This window comes from Canis lupus, chromosome 9, assembly GCF_003254725.2.
Source record: "Canis lupus dingo isolate Sandy chromosome 9, ASM325472v2, whole genome shotgun sequence".
Taxonomy (NCBI): Eukaryota; Metazoa; Chordata; class Mammalia; order Carnivora; family Canidae; genus Canis; species Canis lupus.
In genome coordinates, this window is record NC_064251.1 from 37,112,822 (window position 1) to 37,119,245 (window position 6,424).

The 6,424-nt window shown below is 40.0% G+C and overlaps 1 long non-coding RNA gene across 1 annotated transcript; it reads right to left on the bottom strand.

Moving 5' to 3' along the window:
• Positions 1–219: 219 nt before the first annotated feature.
• LOC125755753 (uncharacterized) lies at positions 220–6,141 on the bottom strand. Its single transcript, XR_007413017.1, has 2 exons — positions 1,096–6,141; positions 220–1,057 (listed from the first exon to the last, which is right to left on the bottom strand). It is a non-coding gene; the product is annotated as an uncharacterized LOC125755753 (long non-coding RNA).
• Between the last annotated feature and the right edge of the window lie 283 nt (positions 6,142–6,424).

Here is a 6,424-nt window from a genome sequence, read left to right on the forward strand (position 1 = left end):
AAATGTGTAAAATTGATATAAAGAAATCCATGAAATTTTGTTTTAAGATTTTATTTATTTATTCATGAGAGACACAGAGAGAGAGGCAGGCTCCATGCAGGGAGCCCTTGTGGGGCTGGATACTGGGATTCCAGGATCACGCCCTGAGCTGAAGGCAGACACTTAACTGCTGAGCCACCCAGGCATCCCTAAATAAAATCTTTTTTTTTTTTTTAAAGATTTTATTTATTTATTCATGAGAGACACAGAGAGAGGCAGAGACACAGGCAGAGAGAGAAGCAGGCTCCATGCAGGAGCCTGATGCGGGACTCGATCCCAGGACTCTAGGATCATGCCCTGGACCAAAGGCAGGCACTAAACCGCTGAGCCACCCAGGGATCCCCCTAAAATCTTAAAAAAGAAAAAATCCCACATGGATTTTTTTTTTAAGTAAGCCCTACACCCAATGTGTGGCTTGAACTCAACCCTGTCACATGTTCTACCAACTGAGCCAAACAGCACCCCCCCAAAACTGGATTTAACTTGACAAGTTGACTCCAAAATTTATCCAGAAGAGAAAATGGATAATAGTTAGGATGTCATTGAAAAAGATTTTTTATATTTTTTAATTTTTAAAATTTAAATTCAATTTGCCAACATACAGTATAATACCAAGTGCTCATCCCATCAAGTGCCCTCCTTAGTGCTTGTCACCCAGTTACCCCAACTCTCCACCCACAGCCCCTTCTGCAATGCTTTTTTTGTTTCCCAGAGTTAGGAGTCTCTTGTGGTTTGTCTCCCTCTCTAATTTTTCCCACTCAGTCCCCCTCCTTTCCCTTATAATTCCTTTCACTATTTCCTATATTCCACATATGAGTGAAACCATATGATGATTGTCCTTCTCTGATTGACTTATTTCACTCAGCATAATACCTTCCAGTTCCATCCATGTCGAAGCAAATAGTGGGTATTCATCCTTTCTGATGGCTGATGAAAAAGAATATTAAGATTGTTAGGTGCCCTGCAGATATCAGAATATTTTGTAAGTTGTTAGTGGCATATTAATGTCCAAATGGACCTGCAAAAAAAAAAAAAAAAAAAAAAAAACAAATGGACCTGCAAAATGGAACCAAGAGTCCAGAAAGGGATCAATATAATATTCAAAGGAATATATGACAGATGTGGAATTTCAAACAATTGAGGAAAAGACTGCTTGATTAATTCACTGATGTTAGGACACCTGGCTATCCCTTTGGTGGGACAACTCACTGTCTTAAAGGGGAAAATGGTGAAGTCCTCAACTTGGACCAGCCTTAAAATAAAATGGCTAGTGGACTAAAAGGCTAAATTAAGGACAAAACAATGTAAAAGTGTGCAAGAAGTAACAGTGAGATACCTATCAGATTGGCAAAAACTTTTTTAAAAGATTTTATTTATTTATTTATTTATTTATTTATTTGAGAGCGCACAGGCATCAGGGGCAGGGGGTCTGGTGAAGCAGAAAGAGTAGGAGAAGAAGACTCCCTCCCGAGCAGGGAAACCAATGCAGGGCTCCATCCCAGGACCCTGAGATCATTAGCTGAGCTAAGGCAGAAGCTTCAGATGCTTAACCAATACCCTTTAGCAAAAACCTTTTAAATTTGATAATATGTAGGGCTGGGAAAGGTGTTGAGACAAGCACTCTCATTAACTATTAATGGAAATGTAAATTAATATCAGTCCATATCAACTGAAATTCAAACTAAATTTATCTTTTGACCTAGAAGTTCCACTGCTAGGAATTTACCATACAGGTATCTTTGCAAAAGGTACATATATAAGGACTTTTGTAGCAACAGTGCTTATAACAATAAGTGAATTTTTTTAAGTATTAGAAGAATATAGGAGATAGAATATACTAAAATACCTCAAGATTTTCTTTCTCATATTTCCAGTGATGTTATGCTTAAAATGTCCTTGTAACTTTTGAGATCAGTTAAATAGGACTAAAATTTCATTTTTTCTTCCAGTAGTTTTATTTTACTTATTTATTTATTTGTTTGTTTGTCTATTTATTTATTTATTCATGAGAGACACACAGAGAGAGAGAGGCAGAGACACAGGCAGAGGGAGAAGTAGGCACCATGCAGAGAGCCTGACATGGGACTCAATCCAGGGTCTCCAAGATCATGCCCTAGGCTGCAGGCGGCGCTAAACCGCTGCACCACCGGGGCTGCCCTCATCCAGTATTTTTAATAGTTAAAATGTGTTCTGACATTCAGATTTCTCTGGAATTATTTTGGCATGAAGTGGATTTGAATTTCTTTCAAAAAACTGTGTTTCACAATGTCTTTTGTGAAATGATTTCTATATCTATTAGTGATACTCCTAATTATTAGATAGTAGGTTTTAATACACGCTTGGCTCTATTTCAGGGTTAACTATTCCTCTGCACTGATTTGTTGACTCAGGAGTTATATCTTGCTTTTATTGGGTTCAAAGTCTTTTTTTTTTTAAGAATTTGTTTATTTATTCATGAGAGACACACAGAAGAGGCAGACATAGGCAGAGGGAGAAGCAGGCTCCCAGTGGATAGCCTGATGTGGGACTTGGTCCCGGAGTCCCGGGATCCTGAGCTAAAGGCAGACATTCAACCACTGAGTCACCCAGGTGCCAGGTTCAAAGTCTTTTAATGTAGGCTATAAGAATCTTAGAGGCAAAATAATAATCTAATTAATCTGCTATTATTTCTTGCCATAGCTAGAAAAATCAGTAACATCTACTAAGTATTAGTCTGCTGTTCATCTGTTAGAGCCATCCTATGTGTTTAGAACTGTGTGGGACATCTGGGTGGCTCAGCGGTTGAGTGTCTGCCTTCAGCTTGGGTCATGATCCTGGGATCCAGGATCGAGTCCCACATCGGGCTCCTTGCATGGAGCCTGCTTCTCCCTCTGCCTGTGTCTCTGCCTCTCTCTGTCTGTGTCTCTCATGAATAAATAAATAAATCTTTAAAAAAAAAAAAAGAACTGTGAGATAATGTGTCTCAAGAGGTTAAATTCTGTGATTCTGCCTTTGCTCTGACTCAGTTGTTTTGCAACTCAGTATGTGACAAAATAATCAGTCTAATCTGGCTACCACTGTCACACTCATTGTGCGGAAATGTAAATTGGTAAGAGACACAAAATTAGAATCATTGGTGCCAGAGTCCCAAAGGTGTCAAACCTGTATCTGTTCTTAATTAGCCATGGAAATTCAATCTGTCATGTTTTCTGCAGATAACTGGTCTCAGAGTCATTAATGTGGAAAGAACATTCATACTATTCTTCGTTGGATAGCTCTACTTACATACTTAGCCTTTTCTTCTAAAGAGACCTACTCTTGAATTTATTGCTTTTCCTTGATGAGCATTCCATTTTTTTTCATTTTCTGGTCACACAAGTTATTTAAATAATTTGGAAAATTCTTTTTCTTGAAGTAAGTACTGCGTGTTTTAGTTTTACTCAGCAGTACTGTTTACTGTGTTTATTTCTTTTTTTTTTAAGATTTTATTTATTTATTCACGATAGACATAGAGAGAGAGAGAGGCAGAGATACAGGCAGAGGGAGAAACAGGCGCCATGCCAGGAGCCTGACGTGGGACTCGATCCCGAGACTCCAGGATCGCGCCCTGGGCCAAAGGCAGGCGCCAAACCGCTGAGCCACCCAGGGATCCCCTGTTTACTGTATTTCTGTTGGAGAAATTTTTAAGCTCCAAATAATGTGCCATTTAGAATTGGAGACAAAAATCACAGACCATCTTTAAGAGAGAAACCTAGGTGGCTGAGCAGTTGAGCATCTACCTCTGGCTCAGGGCATGATCTTGGGGTCCCGGGATCAAGTCCCACATTCGGCTCCCTGAATGGAGCCTGCTTCTCTCTGTGTCTTTCATGAATAAATAAATAAAATATTTAAAAAGAGAGAGAAGCCAGTAAAATTTAAACATTACATTTTTTAAAAATTTTTATTTATTTATGATAGTCACAGAGAGAGAGAGAGGCAGAGACACAGGCAGAGGGAGAAGCAGGCTCCATGCAACGGGAGCCTGACGTGGGATTCGATCCCGGGTCTCCAGGATCGTGCCCTGGGCCAAAGGCAGGCGCTAAACCACTGTGCCACCCAGGGATCCCTAAACATTACATTTTTTAATTTTTTAATTATTTTTTTGAGAGGGGAGGGACAGAAGGAGAGGAAGAGAGTACCTTAGGCAGGCTCCAGCCTTAGCACAGAGCCCAATTACGGAGCTCAATCTCAGGACCCTGAGACCATGACCCTGAGATCATGACCCCAGACAAAATCAAGAAGAGTCAGATGCTTAACCAACTGAGCCACCCAGCCACCCCACAATGCCCCCATTGTTTTTAGATACTAACAAGATCATTTGGTTTCTGAGGCAGGGTAGAAGCAAGTTATTTAGAACACTCACTGCATCCCCTATGCTGAGCTGTAAGGCATAACATTATTATTTTTTCCATATATTTTCCCTCCATTCAGTCTGTGGGACTTGAGAGAACTTAGAGGGGATTTCAGAACCGACTGTTAAAGGTGAACTTTTAAATCACCTATGTAAAGAAGGGAAGCTTGTACATTTAAGTAAACATTGGCAAGAACACTTTAATAACTTGTAATTTGCTTTTTTAAAGATTTATTTATTTGAGAGGGAGAGAGTGCATGCATGTGCAAGAGAGAGAGGGGAAAGGGGGGAGAAGAAGAGAATCTTTAAAGAAGACTCCCTGCTGAGTGTGGAGCCCAACATGGGGCTTGATTCTAAGACTCAAACCCAAGAGTCAGTCACTCGAGTGACTGAGCCACCCAGGCACCCCTAAGTTTGCTTTCGATTTAAACCATTTATAATTTTTTTCCCTAAGTTATTCTCTCACCAGAAAAATCCTGAGTTTTTTCCTCCCTCAGCATGTGCTTTAACAGAAAAATCTACTTCACTTTCCAGCTGTTTAACTTGGTATAGACCATATTGTACCTACCTCCTAAGGTGTTTGTGAGAAAATAGATAGTGCCTGGAAAATGTCCAGGATAGTACCCACATACAATAAGTATTCAGTAAATGTTACCCCTTACCATTTGCTATTTTTTTTAAGATCTGCTTTTTAAAAGACTTGTTTACGTATTGTTTGAGAGAGAGAGAGAGAGCATATGCGTGAGCAGGGGAGGAGCAGAGGGAGAGGAGAGAATCTCCAGCAGATGCCCCACTGAGCATAGAACCTGATGCAGGGCTCAATGCAAGGCTCAATTCTATGACCCTGAGATCATTACCTGAGCGAAAATCAAGAGTCAGATGTCTAACTGACTGAGCCACCCAGGCATCCCTCTTACTATTTGCTATTAATGAATTTTTTCTATTAAGCTTCTTGGTTAATTTTTCTCAGTACAGTAGTTTTATTTTTCACCTACTCTCCTGTAATCTGGCCTCCATCCTCTTTACTTTCCTGAACCACTTCTTACCTCCTAATTACCAACTTCAGTTCCAATTCTCTTGCTCATGGACCTTTCATCACACATCCATATTTTAAATATTTATTTTAATTTGCATGAACATATATTAATTTGCCAATCTTTCAATGTAAGGCCAAGACTTTTACTTGGCATACGAGTCCACTGTTTGAAATTCAGCATCCCTTCTTTTTCATAAACTGCATCAACAGTGTATCACCTAAGACTTTCAGTTTTGACTTCTTTCAGTGGAACAAGAACTTGAAAACAGGGATCCCTGGGTGGCGCAGTGGTTTAGCGCCTGCCTTTGGCCCAGGGTGTGATCCTGGAGACCCGGGATCAAATCCCACGTCGGGCTCCCGGTGCATGGAGCCTGCTTCTCCCTCTGCCTGTGTCTCTGCCTCTCTCTCTCTCTGTGACTATCATAAATAAATAAAAATTTAAAAAAAGGGATCCCTGGGTGGCGCAGCGGTTTGGCGCCTGCCTTTGGCCCAGGGCGCAATCCTGGAGACCCGGGATTGAATCCCACGTCGGGCTCCCGGTGCATGGAGCCTGCTTCTCCCTCTGCCTGTGTCTCTGCGCCTCTCTCTCTCTCTCTGTGTGTAACTATCATAAATAAATAAAAAAAATTTAAAAAAATTTAAAAAAAAAAAAACCAAAACTTGAAAACATATGCAAAGTGCTTACAATGCAGAATCTTTATGGATTTTATAATTTACCCCAAACACCATCAATCTTTTACAGTTATCATGCACATACCTAATTCACAGCAGTTTCTTTTATTGATTTGCCTTTATTAAATCTTTCTAAAGCATTGAATTTAATTTTCATGGAGATAAATTATTTTTCCTCCCATTCATATTTCATCATGTTGCACAACATTTAATTAAACAAGAACAACTGGAATAAACAGGTTTGTGAACCAGCATTGACTTACCATGTGGGAACAGTAGTGTGTGGGATGTAACAGAGAATTAAAGTC